Below are 17,819 nucleotides of genomic sequence, written 5' to 3'. Positions count from 1 at the left end.
GGAGTTAGATATGCAGTCTAATGGTTATTGGATAATTAGACGTGTAGTCTAATTAGTGAAAGTTAGACGTGCGTCTAACTCCTTCAGACAAGTCTGAGGTAGAACCGGAATTAGACGTGCAGTCTAACTTAGTGGAGTTAGACGTACAATCTAATGGTTATTGGATAGTTAGACGTGTAGTCTAATTAGTGAAAGTTAGACGTGCGTCTAAATCCTTTAGATAAGTCTGAGGTAGAACCGGAATTAGACGTGCAGTCTAACTCAGTGGAGTTAGACGCGCAGTCTAATGGTTATTGTAATTAGACGTGTAGTCTAATTCTATTAGACTAGGAGGTCTAATAGACGTTTCTATAAGAATGAGATGTTTGATTTCATTAGACTGATTTTACAATCCGTATAACTGAAATACGTCTAATGCTCAGCTTAAGCAGTATGCTTAAAGCTAGCATTTCACCTACCCACGTGCTATAGATGTACCCTACTCCTGCTCCATTTTCTTGTGAAGATTAGTACAACAGCTATATGTAACCAACCAAGGAATGCCACGTAAGAGAATTTTCCTCACATTACTTATTTTGCAGGTACATCCCTGATGGAATATTCGGCGCACTACCAGTGATGTACGGCCACGATCCTTCTGCTCAGAACCTCTTGTGTACAATGGAGGTTTTCCAATGGAAGAGTGCCACGTATCATTCTAAAAGATTCGACCGTTAGCTCCTGCTCAGTATTTAACAAATCTAAAGGACAACGGACAATATGCCTTAACAAGCACAACTGCTAACCTTACGAACTTGCCGATCTTGAGAGAATTCAAGCTTTTGAATATTCATACTGTGAAGCTGTTTTCTGATTGTACTGTGTGTGAATCAAGAGAGAGCTAGAATCAAAAACACCTTTAGCTGAGTGATATTCTTCATCTTGTAATTGAATAGAAAGTGTTCTGCTCAATAGTGAGCTAAGTGTGTGTAAACTGTATTTGATTCGAATCTTATTATAGTGAATCCTTCCGGTGGTTGGAAGAAGGGGTGACGTAGGAGAGTTTCTCCGAACATCCATAAACAAACCGCTGTGTTCTTTCTTTTCTGTCATCTTTTCATATTTCATCTTGTGCTTCAAACCCAAGTAAACAATTTCGCCTTGAATCTGTTTCAAGTGTTTACAAGTGTTTGCGTAGAATAGAAAGCGAATTAAATCCCTAACAGGATTTCTTTCAAACCGTTTTTCATAAGCCTTCATCCTTAGCTAGACCCCCGTCTCTATCGATAAAGTCGATCCTATCAAAGGAAGAAAGATGAGTACGAACTCTCTTCTTCCACACGATGTAGTTTTCTTTCGAAAATATAGAAATCTTGGAGGTGGTGGCATTTTTATTCATGATTCAGATTCTTTAGAAGCTCGAGAATAGAAAAAATGGCTCTGATACCACTTGATAGGATCGGTAATACCAATAGAGAGTAGGGTCTGACTATTGATAACAGCTTATGATAAACGATTTAATAATAATCCTGTGAGGGATTAGTATCTGTTTCTATTCTTCACAAATCTTTTGAAGCTTTGAACGAATGAAGATAAATGGTAGAAAGTAAAAAGAACACATGGAGTTTTATGGATGTTCGGAGATAAAACTCCTACGTTACCCCTTCTTCGACAACTGAAAGGATATCCACTAAATAATTTGAATCGAATACAACTTACTGAGCTAGTTAACTCTTTGTTGAACAGAACAACCTCTATTCAACTTACAATATTCTCACAGCTAGACAGTAATTGAATTTCTCTCTTGAACTTGAATGATGATAGAAATCAGTAAGAGAAAGAGCAAGTAATTTCTTGTGAATCAAATGACAGGTTACTTTTTGATGATAAAGCAAGTGTGTAAGTAAGTTATTCGTCTGTTGTCCTTAAGCATCTATTTATAGTAAAAGGACACCAACGATCGAATATTCTTCGTGGAAACGTGGCAAGTGTCTGTTGGAAGGCCGCTCATAGTACCAGAATACAACAGACTCTGAGCAAATGGATCGTGGTCATACCGAACTGGTAGTACGCCAAATATCCTTTAATATTGTCTTGTAAAAGACAGACAGTTGGAAGGATATTTGCATACGTGGAGTTAGTTCATTTAATACAATTAGTTGGCTTGTCAGACTACATAAAAGTGAGTAGAGCAGGAGTAGAAGACAGCTAGTTGATCGTAGTTAGACGTATGCTATCTTCAGACGGCCACTAAAGCAAGGTATTAGATTTGTTTTGATAGACCTCATCTAAAGGAGTTATACATCCTCGTCTAAATACGCATCCCTTTGGACAGCATCTAAAGGAGTTAGACGTCCTCGTCTAACTACGCATCCCTTCAGACCTCGTCTAAAGGAGTTATACGTCCTCGTCTAAATACGCATCCCTTTAGACCTCGTCTAAAGGAGTTGGACGCCCTCGTTTAACTACGCATTCCTTTAGTCCTCGTCTAAAGGAGTTAGACGTCCTCGTCTAACTACGCATCCCTTTAGACCTCGTCTAAAGGAGTTAGACGTCCTCGTTTAACAACACATCCCTTTAGACCTCGTCTAAATTAAAGGAATTAGACAACCTCGTCTAACTACTCGTTCATTTATTCAACGTCTAAAGGAGTTAGACGACCTCGTCTAACTACGCATCCCTTTAGTCTTCTTCTAAAGGAGTTAGACGACCTTGTCTAACTATGTTTCCCTTTAGACTTTGTCTAAAGGAGTTAGACTATGTCGTTTAACTACGTTTGACGTCTATTTAGCCTGCTTAGACCACGTCTAAATTAGCATAGTCTTATGCACCTGCACAAAAACAAATAGACAACTTAGCTTTATTCTATTTAAATATCTAGCTTTATTCTATTTAAACATCATCAAAATTCCGTTGTTTAATGTTTCATAGCTTTTGTTTATTTTTAGGTTAATTACTTCTCACTTAATTAACTCTTTTCTTTACTTTGTTTTTAATTTTTCTCAACATAGGGTTTCTATGGATCATATACGAATAATCATTGTACTTATCAACAGATAAGGTTTTTATACAATTTTGGTGGATCATGTACAATAAATCCTGGTACTTATCGATAAATAAGGTTTTTATACCTATCGACATATAAGGTTTTTAGACAGAATCGTGTAAAAAGGATGTCTCGTATCTATCGATAGATAGGGTTTCTATGGATCATGTACGAATGATAACGATACTTATCAACAGATAAGGTTATAGACAGAATCGAGTAAAAATAATATCTCATACCTATCGACACATGGGGTTTATACGTGTCATATATGAATGATCGCGATACTTATCAATAGATAAGGTTTTGGATGGAATCGTGTAAAAACGATATCTTATACCTATCGACAAGACTTAATTTTTGTGCTTTGAAGAATCAGATAAGATTTTATTTATTTAAGAACGGGCCAAGAAAAATGCAGGTTGCCTACATATCTTCTCTCCTTTATTTTTGTGCTAAGAAGAATTATGTCTAACGTAGTTCAGACATGAGTCCTTTGTACATGTTGAAAAGTTTTTCAAAACTTGGGATTGGATTCTATTGAAATAAGTTTCTCTCAAGGTTGATCTTAGAATCGTTCTACATGTAGCTTGATATTCTAAAAAATATCTTTTAAGCGCGTCAAGATATCTTGGGACAATAAATTCTTCGTCTTCTATAGTACATAGGGGAGAACTCCTCTTGAGAGGATTTTCTTAATTGGGAAAGGTCATTCCCATTGGGGATGAAGTTTCCCTCGGGGTGATAGGATCGGCTTAATCAATAAAGACGGGGGTCTAGCGATTGATGAGGCTTAAGAAAAATGGTTGAAAGAAATCTTGTTAGGGATTAAATTCACTTTCTATTATACGCAAACCCTTGTAAACACTTGAAACAGAATCAAGTGCGGAAATGTTTACTTAGGTTTGAAGCTTAGGATCAAGAATAAGAAGATGACAGAAAGGAACAACACATCAGTTTGTTTATGGATGTTAGGAGCAAAGTCTCCTACGTCACCCCTTCTTCCAACCACCGGAAGGATTCACTATAATATGCTTTGAATCAAATACAATTTGCACAAATAGCTCATTGTTGAATAGAACAGACTCTGTTCAACTTACAATATGATGAAGAATATCACTCAGCTAAAACGATGTTTTGATTCTAACTCTCTCTTTATTAACACACAGTAAAACAAGAAAGCAGCTAACAGTTTCAATAATCTGAGTATCCAAATGATCGATTGATTCTTCAGCTTGTTCACTCAAATATGTTATGTTTGTTCAAGATTCTCGCTGGTATATGTGTCCGTTGTTCTTGAGATTCTTTAAATAAGGAACATGAGCTAACGGTCGAATCTTCATAATGACACGTGGAGAGCTTCTATTGGAACGCCTCCATAGTACACAATAGAATCTGAATACAAGGATCGTGGTCGTACACAACAGGTAGTGCGCCGAATATTCTTCAGAGATATACATGCAAAACAAATAATGTGAATGATATTTGCTTATGTGGCATTGGTTGATTGGTTGCAGCTAGCTATCGTACGGATCTTCACTAGAAAGTGGAGCAGGAGTAGCGTACAGATAGAGCACGTGGGTAGGCGGGTGCTAGCTTCAAGCAACTGCTTAAGCATGGCATTAGACGTATTTCAATTAGACGACCTCGTCTAATGAAATCAGACGTCCCCGTCTAATAAAAGGATCCATTAGACCACCTAGTCTAATGGGATTAGACTTCACGTCTAATTACAATCACTTCAGACTAATCTGAAGGAGTTAGACAGCACGTCTAACTTTCATCAGTTAGACTGCACGTCTAACTTTTACCAGTTAGACTGCACGTCTAACTATCACATTCCATTAGACTGCACGTCTAACTCCACGAGTTAAACTGCACATCTAATTATGAATCCCTTCAGACTAATCTGAAGGAGTTAGACTGCACGTCTAACTTTCACCAGTTAGACTGCACGTCTAACTTTCACCAGTTAGACTGTACGTCTAACTTTCACCAGTTAGACTGCACGTCTAGCTTTTTCCAGTTAGACTGCATGTCTAACACCGCTTAGTTAGACTACACGTCTAACTTCGTTAGTTAGACTGCACGTCTAACACCATGCATCTAATGCCAAATCGGTCTAATGAACCTCATTAAGACCATGTCTAATAAAGTCTGATTTCGATACATCTGCACCAAAGACAATTAGACGCATAGATATCCATTCATCATCAAAATTCCAATAGTCAAACTATTTCAACACTTAGTCAAAATAATTTGACCCAACAATTTCCCCCTTTTGATGATGAGATTGAAACCATTTGCATAGATAACAAATTAAGCCTTCATCATATAAATATGTAGAGTAAAATTTGTTCATCCATCTTACACAACCACTTTCAAAAACCAATATTCAAAAACATAGTTAGAGAAACATAGTTTAAGAGTTAACACGGTAGGGGAAAGAAAATTATTGTTCTTCCCTTTTTACTCGAGGATCGATAGGGAAACAAGTTCCTTCATAGCTCATCCCTTCACCCGTCATCTCATGATCGGTTAGCAAATTGCGAAAAGGAGGAAGAGCGCGACCACCACAAGTGGCTCCATCACTCCGGCCTCCACGATCACTACCAGTGCTTCGGCCTCCTCGATCACTACAAGGTCGCCCACCATGACCACCACCACTTATTCGACCTCCGTGATCATCACCGCTTCGACCTCCGCCTCTTGTAGTTGGCCTTGGATTTTCATCATTGGTTGACGCTCGCATAGATCTGGTGTCGGTTGATACACTGTCACCTCTTCTACTAGGCTCACCTTGAGTAATACGAGTTTGTTTTTTCTCAGCACCAGCTTTCGCATTCTCTTCAGCTTGAAATTTCCATGCAATGGAGTCGGCATACTCCAGTCTTTCAGCATCTGTTCTTCTCATGCTGCCTTGAATTTCAACCAGCTGATTCTGAAATAATTCCATTGTTTCCATAATCTCTCGTTGATTATTAAGATTGATTTGTCTTTCAAGGCTCGTCATTTCCGATTGACGACTGAAGAGCTGCTTTTCAAATTTAGAGAAATTTGAATTTGAGATATGAGTCTCATACGTATTTTTCTTTAGTGTCTTATCCAATTCATTAAGGATTTTGACATGTTCAGCAAAGTCTTTTCTGTCCTTTTTCTGGGTCTTCAAAATCTTTGCCATATTCGATCCCAGCTTTACCACATTCTTCTGAAGAGAGGTAAGCAGATATGTCATCGACTTCAGAAGCTTGGTACCGTTAACAGAAGATCCTTCATTGGATGAATTATCTTTTGATTATATTGCCATGCTCTGAATGGGGTTAAATTGGGTGTGAACCTGCAGGGATTGCTCGGGTCCATCCTTCTCAGACTCATTTCCAGATCGATTTTTCTCTTCTTCTTCCAACTCCTCTTCTACTCTATTAAATCTTTCGTACAGATTTCCCGTATGGTGAAGAGGATTCGGAATATTTTCATAGAGATTACCAGCATTAATCTTAGGAAATGGTAGAGGCTTGACAGTTCTAGCATTTTGATCATGTTCCCCCTCGGATGAGGAATTTTCTTCGGCATCTTTGTCTTTTGAGGGTTCCCCCTCAGAACAGACAACCTCAAGCTGACTAACTTCAGCCTCTTTTTCTTGAGATTCCTCTATTCTGACAGTAGGGGATTTCACTACCTCTTCTTCATTGATGTTAGGAGTTTGAACGTGCTCCTCAACAATTTCTTCCTCTTGTGTTACAAGAGCTTGGACCGGCTCTTTAACAACATCATCTTCTTGAGTCACAAGAGCTTGGACGGGCTCTTGATCAGCATTTTCTTCAAGAGCTTGTTCCGGCTCTTGAATAATTTCTTCTTCTTCTTCTAAGGACGGATTCTCTTGAATAGATTCCTCATCTTGCTCAATAACAGGTTGAGCCAGTAGACGTCTTTCTTCCGCAGAGAGATTTCCAAGTTCTATCAGAAGAGCAGCAACTTGCTCATCTATATCAGCATGATCAACAGAGATATCCATTGGTTCGTCTTCATAGGAGGAACTACCAAAATAGCTAACTCCTGAGCAATTAGCTCCATCAACATACCGAGTGACTATAGAAAGATAGTCAGACATGATCTCGTGTAATCTCTTTAAAGCTTTCACTTCTACTTCAGCACCTTTCTCGATTGGATTGAAATTTGCTTTTTTGGCTTCAAGAATGGGAAATAAAGCTCTTCCTCTTAGACAGACTTTTATAAGGTCCTTTCTCTTCAGAGCTTCAGACACCTCCTAAGTTTTGGCCCATTTGAGAACCTTCTTTTCATTGGATACAAGTTTACGCCATTGACTACTTATTCCTGAACCTGTGATGACCTCATCATACTGGATTGACAATCTGTTCTGGATCCAAGAGTCAAAAATTGATATCTTCTCAGCAGCTATGGCTTTGACTTAATTCATCATGAGGTCAACAATGCATGTTTCCCCAGAAACATCTTCATTTTCGTCAGATACAACATTCTTCCTTTTTCCAATAATCTCAACAGATTTTGGAAAGGGTCTTGGTTCACTGAATACAATTCCACTGGACTGTCTTGTGGAGCGCATCAATTCATGAGCAGATTGTGGTTTCTTGAAGATTCCAAGAGGAAATTCGCCTCGAGTGACCTTCCTGGTTACTATGGAATCTATTGAAATGGGATTTGAGGAGGAAGGCTCTCTAACAGAAGAAGAGGGAGCCTTTTCAGCAGTGCCACCAGCCACAAGGGTAAGGACTGCACCTTGTTCTAGTTGAACAAACTTTGTAGCACTAGCGGTTATTGGATCAGGTTGGCGAACGGGAGACACAATCCTATCAAAATTCTCAATATTTGGATCAACTAACTCAACAGCGGGCCCTGCTGCAGATTCCTTTTCAAGAATAAAAATAGATTTATCATGTTCCATCAAAGGAACATCAAATTTGGGCACATCGGTTAGGGGTTGGGAAGAGGTTACCTTTGATGACGCCTTCATCGATTTAGACGCACGGGGCTCCTTTGACTTGTCACCTTTTGAAACAGATGACCTTGAAGATCTCCGCAACTGACATGCAGCCGGAGATAGGGGAGACAATGGAATGGTGGCAAGTTCAACTAGACCTTGCTTGACTCTGGAATCGATTGTTTCAGAGTCTTTCTTTGAAGAACTCCTTAGGCTAGTAGAACTAGCCTTTGATTCGTTGACTGTTTTCGATCTCTTTGCTCCTGTCGACAGAATGGAAGCGGTTGGTTGTATGGATTGTGTAACAGATTTTCTACATGTCTGTTGGCTAGAAGCGCCTGAAGGTGATTCTTTAAGGTTTTTCATTCTGACTAGGGTGTTGGCGACTGTGAAAACAGTATACACCCTGGTCGAGTTGATAGGTTCAGGTTCACCCGTCGGAACCCCCAAATGCTCCAATAAACGGCTTAATTGGGCAGCGAAGGTTATACTTTCCTTGTTCTCCTAGTTGATGGAGAAGAAGAGATTCTGAAATAACGTTGAGGCCCAGTTGACCTAGATCCCCTTCGAGATAACACACATATAATCAAATCAATCTTGACTATAGAGATTGAACGATTCATCCTTCCCCTGAAGCGCTTTTGCCACCACATCATTTAGAAAAATAAAGTGTGGTTTAAGGACCTTCTTACTTCCATTCAATCGAATCGCCGAACCATCGGCTGATAAAACATTCTTCATTTCTTCCATTACTTCCGATGATAGATGCATGTTGAAGGTATGTCCCTCCGACGGAAGTTCAAAGAACTCTGCGTAAGAGGCTTCGTCGAAAGAGATCTCTGTATCGTTAACAGTTTCTACAATGGAATCACCCACCATTGTCACAGTTTAAAGAACTCCCGAACTTCCTTCTCATGAAAGATGAACAGACCACCAAGATATTTTCCGAGACCAGAATACTCGAGGGTTCTGAACATATCAATCACCTCTTGCTGATCGAAGGAATAAATCGATGGGAAATCAATCTGTAAAGTACAGTGACCCAACGTGATTCTCTTGTTTCCCATTTTTAGTAGAATATGAACAGGCACAAGATTAACAAAGATTTTTTAGAGAAAAAGGTAAAGAAATCTAGGGTTCTTAGAAATCTTTAGTGAGAAAAAGCTTTCAATTTCATGCAAAAATGTCCTTATGTAGACTATCAAGAGTCATATAGGATAACCATCGTTTTTCCTAGGGTTATGGCCCATCATTTAAAATTAGACGTCCTTTCCAAAGAGTCAGCATTATATTGAGGGTATATCAGTCATTCTCTATTAACTTGAAAGACACGTGTTTCCATATTATCATGAGATGACTGTTTTAATGTTTGAGCAGGAAAATCAGATATCTTCTCACGTGGACAATTGTCCTTGATCAGTCTAATGAGCACGTTTTTCTTATTGCACATATCTATAAAATTAAACGTCTATTAGACGCATGGGTCCATTAGACGCATACGTCTAATTATGTGTCTTAAAATATACGTCTAATGTCTATTAGACGTGTACGTCTAATTACACATAAACACCACGTGTTAGATGTGTGTTTGGTTAGACGTGAGCATCCTCTTGCTCATGACGTAAAAACGTTTAACATCTATTAGACGTGTACGTCTAACCGCGCAGGTTTTAAACCACAACATATAGACTTAGATGTATAGATTGTGAGCAAAAATACGTCTAAATACAGGCCTCTTCCTTTAGACAACCTTGTCTAATAGACCGATTAAGGTCATTCGTCTGAGAGTATCTTTACTTTCAAAGTAATTTTTCCTTATCATTTTGTGCATGTACAAAAATGAATAACCAAATGTTTTGAGATCCTTCGGACCAAAAGTGTTTTAATACAAAAACATAGAAAAACATTTATTCTTCTGGAATGGCAACAGCCATTGTTGATCCTCTGAAATGTATACTCAAAATAATATTCTCCATGCTTCCTTCCTACAGTCCTCCTACATCACCTACATAAGAAACTATTTATAAACTTGGTACTCATATTCAATTGGGACCTCGGTCAATTAGTCCCTTAGGAATCCATATTTGACATATTCTAATGGATTTCCCATGTTGTGTTGTGATTAATCCGTATGATTTTGACTTAGCAGACGACTTTCTACTATCCCTTAGCTTTTGAAGAAGACTTTCTTTTAAAACTCCTTGACTTTGAGTTAGGTTTTAGATTGCCAGACTTGCTAGTTGCTTCTAACTTATTCTTCAGCCAGCTAACAGTCGGCGGAACATAAATAATTTCATTCTTAAAAGCTACTTCTTCATGAATGGGATCAGATTCACTATCAGTCAAACTTCCTTTAACAAAGCTTATTGGCTTAAGCTTGTCATTTGATGAGTTTGACTTTTTGCACGACAGGTTTGAGTCATTGCCATCAAATCCTAGACCGAATCTAGATCCAGCAGGTTTTAACATGCTGATCTGATATTTGACAGCTTCTCCAGACCTTGTCCATGCACTAACAACATAGTTTAACCTCTTGTTTTCAGCTGAAATAGTTTGAATCTGTTCTTTGAGCATCTCATTCTCAGATGAGATCTCTGCAACTTTCTTTTCAAAAACATTTGATTCAAGAGTTTGAGGTAAAACTGGTTGAGATACTTCAGGTGATGATTTTGTTTCATTTAGGGATTCTGCTAGCTTTCTATACTCAATGACCATGTCATTTAGTGTAGCTACCAGTTGTTCCCTTGAAAATCTTTCAAAAGAGAAGTCAAATACCTCAGTTTCCTAAGTCTGTTCTTCATCTTCTCTTTCCATGAAGCAAGACACTTCTTCGTCATCACTATCACTAGATGAGAAGTAAGAGTCACAGATGTTTCGTCTGTTCTTTCCATCTACTGCCATAAGAGCCTTCAGCTCCTTTTCATCATCCTTCTTATCTTCACGCTTAGGTTTCCTACAATTCGATTGGTAATGACCTGCAATACCACAGTTATAACATTTAACATTAGCCTTTGATTTCTTATTATCATTGGAATTATAAGAGCTTGAGTTAGGGTTGCTCTTCTTTATGAAGTCGCCAAACATCTTCACAAAGAGAGACATGGAATCGCTGCTCAGTTGATGCGTTGCCATCTTCACATCAATGGCTACAGGTGGCTCTTCAGCAGTCACCAGAGCTTTGGCAATGATAATGGATGTGAATTAATCTTCTTCCATCCTACAGTTCAGCTCGAACTCATAGGCCTTGAGATCAGCAAACAGGTCGAAGAGAGAGATCTTGTTGAGATCTTTAGATTCCCTCATATCCATCGTCTTTATGTCCCATTCCCTTGAAAGAGCACGCATGACCTTAATAGCAAGTTCCCTGTTGCTATATCCTTTCCAAGGATAGATAAGGCGGAGACAATCTTGCTAAATCTGGTGTCGAACTCGTTCATTGTTTCACCATGACGCATCTTGAAACTGTCAAACTATTGAGTGGCAACCATGATCTTGTTTTCTTTGGTTTGCTCGTTGCCCTCACACAGTTGGGTGAGTCTGTCCCATACCTCTTTAGCAGTATCGCACTCGATAATGTAGTTGAACATGTTGTCATTGAGAGATCTATACAGAACATCAAGAGCCATGTGGTTGAGGTTGTTCTGCCTCTTTTCTTCACTGGTCCATTCGGAATTCTCTTTATCGATCTTGATAGGACCCTCTGTGATAACACTCCATATGTCGTCATGAAGAGAGGAGAGATGATTATGAACTCTCTTCTTCCATACGATATAGTTTTCTCGAGAGAAAGTTGGAATGGCGGTTGCACTGTAATCCTTGGTTATGGTCGACATTCTTTAGGAAAAGCTTAAGAATAGAAACAAAACTCTGATACTAATTGATAGGATCGGCTTAATCAATAGAGACGGGGGTCTGGCAATTGATGAAGGCTTAGGAAATCGGTTTGAAATAAATCTTGTTAGTGATTAAATTCACTTTCTATTTTATGCAAACCCTTGTAAACACTTGAAACAGAATCAAGTGCGGAAATATTTACTTAGGTTTGAAGCTTAGGATCAATAATGAGAAGATGAAAAAAAGGAACAACACAACAGTTTGTTTATGGATGTGGAGCAGGAGTAGTGTACAGCTATAGCACGTGGGTAGGCGGGTGCTAGCTTGAAGCAACTACTTAAGCATGGCATTAGACGTATTTCAATAAGACGACTCGTCTAATGAAATCGGACGTCCCCGTCTAATAACAGGATCCATTAGACCACCTGGTCTAATGGGATTAGACTTCACGTCTAATTACAATCACTTCAGACTAATTTGAAAGAGTTAGACAGTACGTCTAACTTTCACCAGTTAGACTGGACGTCTAACTTTCATATTCCATTATACTACACGTCTAACTCCACGAGTTAGACTGCACGTCTAATTACGAATCCCTTCTAACTAATCTGAAAGAGTTAGACTGCACGTCTAATTACGAATCCCTTCTAACTAATCTGAAAGAGTTAGACTGCACGTCTAACTTTCTCTAATTAGACTACACGTCTAACTTTCACCAATTAGACCGCACGTCTAACTTTCACCAGTTAGACTGCACGTCTAACATTCGCTAGTTAGACTGCACGTCTAACACCACTTAGTTAGACTATACGTCTAACTTCGCTAGTTAGACTGCACGTCTAACACCATGCATCTAATGCTAAATCGGTCTAATGAACCACATTAAGACCACGTCTAATAAAGTCTGATTTCGATACATCTGCACCAGAGACAATTAGACGCATAGATATCCATTCATCATCAATATTCCAATAGTCAAACTATTTCAACACTTAGTCAAAATAATTTGACCCAATACGGGGTCTAGGAGTTCCCGGTTTCGTTTGAGAAAAATATCATCTTCTTTGAGGTTTCTGAGTTTTACCTTTCTATGTAAGGTGTTTGACATTCGTTTTTAGTAGGCTTGGGTTTTGAACGTTTAACCTCTTTCCCTCCATTAATAGTAGTTGATCATATTAATATTTGAGGCAGACTTCTTCAATAATGTGGCTTTCTAAGAATATTCTTAGAGTTAAAATCTCGATTTTTATTAGTTATACAACATTCATGTCGTTAATATGTCGAGGTCCGAGCGGTTATATGATATCCCATAAGGCATAAGGCAGTTTCTCATGTCAGTCCTTATATGTGTTGGTCATCTTTTTGATGATCCTAATCACATTTTTGTTTGTCTCTTCGACCACACCATTAGTTTGAGGTCTGTAGAGCGATGTGATAGAAAAATTAATCTACTTAATTTTTCTATCAATTTCTCCCTTTTTGATTATTTAGAATAAATATTCAAAACTTGCAATGATTATTTAGCACTCAAGCAACCGAAGAAGATGGGAAGCATGACCCACAGCGACAAGCCGCCAATGGTAAACAGTGAAACGTTTAGCAGTTGGAAGAAACAGATGTATCTACATCTGATCACGTTGGATGATGAAATGTGTACCATCCTAAAGGAGGGTCCGATAAAGATTAACAAGGAGACGGAAGAATGGACGGCTGAAGATAGGAGAAGAAGTAACCTAGACAACACATGCATGAGACATATTTTCAAATCTTTGGATAACAACACTTTCGAGAAAGTAATGGAATGCGAAACGGGAAAAGAAGTGTGGGAAAAATTGATTCAACTGTTTGAAGGTAGTGATCAAACAAAGGAGAACCAGAAAGAGGAAAAGGTTCTAATGGTTGCTGAAAGCAAGGGAAAATAGGCCGATAGCGATTCGGACGACTCATCATCCATCGACAATGATGATAAAGTTGAAACCTGCTTCACGTCTAAGAAAGAATCTGAGGTATTTGATCTCTCCTTTGATGATTTTACACGAGATGATCTAATTACTGCACTAAATAACATGGTCATTAAGTATAGAAAATTGTCAAAATCCCTTAATCAAACTATTTCAAAAATTAAATCTGATAGTTTAAAATGTTCATCTCAAATCAAAGAGGTTGATGTTTCAATAAATGAGATCTCATCTATGAATGAGAAGCTTAAGGAAGAAATTATAATCTGTAATGTTTTAACTTCAAAGGATGAGATGATTTATGTAAAACCAACTTCAAGCTGGCTGAAACCTGAGAGAAGGGCAGCCAGTTTGTATGGAAAAGAAAATTTTGACCGAAAGTTTAGAGATGTTTACCGAAAAACATCTTTTAAAGTTAAATCATCATCAGGTAGATATATTATACATACACACAACGGAAAATCCATCAAAATAATCAAAGCATAGATTCCCAAGGGATTAATAAGCCACGGACCCAAAGAAAAATGGGGACCAGATTTTCTATTGTCTATGAATGCAGGTAAATCAAGACAGAAACTTGGAAGAGATAGCATGGCATCCGGACAGCCGGCTGCTGACGAACACATCATTTGAAGGGAACAAGCATGAAATGGCTAACATCCTCACAAAGTCACTTCTCGAGTCTAAGTTTTCTTCCCTTAGAAATATTTTAGAATTGTTAGATTACAAAATTTGAAGAAAATTTGTTAAAAAAAAAAAAAAAAAAAAAAAAAAAAAAAATTCCTTAAACGAAACCGTTTTTCCAAAAACCGGCCAAACAAATATAAGTTTTTCAAAAACCGGCCAAACAAATATAAGTTTTCCAAAAACCGGCCAAACAAATATAAGTTTTTCAAAAACCGGCCAAACAATTATAAGTTTTCCAAAAAACGGCCAAACAAATGTAAGCTCTTTAAAACCGGCCAAACAAGTGTAAGCTCTTTAAAACCGGCCAAACAAGTGCAAGGTCTTTAAAACCGGCCAAACAAGTGTAAGCTCTTTAAAACCGGTCAAACAAATATAAGCTTTTTCAAAAACCGGCCAAACAATTGTAAGCTCTTTAAAACCGGTCAAACAAATATAAGCTTTTTCAAAAAAAAACGGCCACACATTACAAGTTTTGAATATTTATTCTAAATAATCAAAAAGGGAGAAATTGATAGAAAAATTAAGTAGATTAATTTTAAACCGGCCACACATTACAAGTTTTGAATATTTATTCTAAATAATCAAAAAGGGAGAAATTGATAGAAAATAATTGTTATAACTTATGAAAAGTTTAATGAATAGATAAATTAAGTTTAAATAAATATGTTAAACCGCTAAAGTCATATCAAGTATATTAATTGGTTTAAATATAACAAGAAGCTGTTGTAGCGTAGTGGTTAACACCTTTGTCTGTCACACAGGTGACCATGGATCAAATCCCACTAGCAGCAAATAATATTTAAAGTTTTGCCATTTCAGGGAAATTGAGCAAAATCCATTCGGTTGGAAATATATATATACCGGTTCTTCCAAGAAGTTCAGTCAACTGGAGTTAAGTTAGGAGATCGGTAAAACAGGCATTTAATGAAAGAAGGCTCCGGTCAACCGACACTTAATGCAGCCGCTTCAGTCATAAATGATCCGGTTTGATTAAATGCAGCCGCTCAGTCATAAATGTTCCGGTTGATTAAATGATGTATGATCCGGTTGATTAAATGCAGCCGCTCAGTTATAAATGTTCCGGTTGATTAAATGTTGTATGATAGTTATAAATGTTCCGGTTGATTAAATGTTGTATGATCCGGTTGATTAAATGCAGTCGCTCAGTCATAAATGTTCTGGTTGATTAAATGTTGTATGTTCCGGTTGATTAAATGCTGTATGTTCCGGTTGATTAAATGAGTAATCCAAATCCAGAAGCAATCTCCAGACAGCAGGTAACTGTCAGGCATGCTTGTCCAAATCCAGAAGCAATCTCCAGGCAGCAGGTAACTGTCAGACATGCTTGTCCAAATCCAGAAGCAATCTCCAGGCAGCAGGTAGCTGTCAGGCATGCTTGTAGCTGTCAGGCGGTCGGCTAAGAGCATGTCTGCCATGTGTCCAACATGCAAACCGGCTAAGTGCATGTCTGCCATGTGTCCAACATACAAACCGGCTAAGCGCATGTCTACCATGTGTCCAAATTGATCTGTCCAAGAGGGAAGGCGTGCAAGCCTCTTGATCATTACCGGGAGAGAGAAAATATTACCGTTGTCATACTTTTCATATAAATAGAAGGAAAGGAAGAAGTAGCGAAAAAATCAAGCAAGAAAATCATTCAATACAATTCAAGTGATAAGATTCTAGAGAGATAAACTTGTATATTCAAAACCGGTGTGTCTAAAACCGGAAACTTTCTATACTGTGTTGTGTTGAGTTGTTGTATTACATCAAAAAGTGAGTTTGGTGTAACCGGCGAGTAGCGAAGTTGGGCTCGACCGGAGGTATTGTTATAACTATAAAAGTTAGTGGAGATCCTTCTCATAATCTGAGAAGAAGGGGTGACGTAGGAGGGTTTGCTCCGAACATCCATAAAAAATCTTGTCTCGTGTCTTTTATTTATTTCCCGCTTATTTACTCCAAAAAACCGAACTATCACTAACCTAAACATAATACTTAATCAAAACCGGTTCATCTATCCTCTCCAACCGATTCCTCAAAAATATCATCCAAAGTCTTGTGTGTTGCTTCAAGCCGAAACAAACACTTCCGCACTTGAACTCGGTTCAAGAAGTTTGTAACGGTTTGTGTAGTGTTAAGAAAGGTAATAGTCTCTAACCGGACTATCACCAAAGTTGTGTGTTGTGTTGTGTAAGCGGCCACCCTTCCAGAAACCGGAAACACCCCGGTCCTCCAAGGGCATCCCCGATCCTAACACGATGACTTATGATGCTTGATCTTGAACTCGTCGAGAAATTACAATACATTTCCTAAAAGTGTCGACCATCATAAAAAATCAGGGCGTGGGAGACTCCATATCTAGTGATGATGCTAGTACGGATGAAATTTGACACTTGAGATGATTTCTAGACTTTAAAGGAAGTAGCTTCAACCAAATTGGTGAAGTAGTCTATAGCTATGAGTATGAACTCGTGTCCATTTGAAGCATGGTGATAGATTTTCCCGATAACATTAATGTCCCGTATAGAAAAAAGGGTCAAGGGAATGTCATGTTGTAGAGAAGCGAGGTCGGTATATGCTTTATGTTAGCATATATTTGGCATTGATGATAGCTCTTTACATAGCTCACACATTCTTGTTCGTGGTTTTGTCAATAATATCATATTCAAAGTATTTTCATGATTAAAACCATTATATTCAGGTGTGGGCCACATGTCCCTACATGTACTTCTTCCATGATCCTTTTGGATTCAGGATTATCTATGTAGAGCATATTTTGGCCGTCGAAAGATCAACATTAAAGTTTGTTGACAATCCAAGCGTAATTGGTGGAATAATAGTGCAATGTCTGTCATTCCTTTGCTTGGAATTGGGGTGAATATTGTATGTATTTTGTTGGATCAAATTATTTTGATTAAAATAATTAAGAGAATAAGCGTAGTCTATGCCAACTTTATTTTGATGATATGTGATTAAAACTTAATTGTGATTAAAACTCAATTAAGAATAAAGCTAAGTTGTCTAATTATTTATGTGCATGTGCATCAGACTATGATAACTTAGACGTGGTCTGAGCAGGCTAATTAGACGTGATACGTAGTTAGACGTTGAAGTCTAACAGATACGTAGTTAGACATTGAAGACTAACTCCATTAGATGTGGTAGTCTAATAGAAAATGTAGTTAGACATTGGCGTCTAACTCCTTCAGACAAGTCTTAAGTGATACGTAGTTAGACGTTGAAGTCTAACAGATACGTAGTTAAACGTTAAAGTCTAACAGATACGTAGTTAGACGTTGAAGTCTAACAGATACGTAGTTAGACGTTAAAGTCTAACAGATACCTAGTTAGACGT

The sequence above is a fragment of the Impatiens glandulifera genome, chromosome 2 (assembly GCF_907164915.1).
Source record: "Impatiens glandulifera chromosome 2, dImpGla2.1, whole genome shotgun sequence".
Classification (NCBI taxonomy): domain Eukaryota; kingdom Viridiplantae; phylum Streptophyta; class Magnoliopsida; order Ericales; family Balsaminaceae; genus Impatiens; species Impatiens glandulifera.
Note: the sequence above shows the minus strand (reverse complement) of the source record.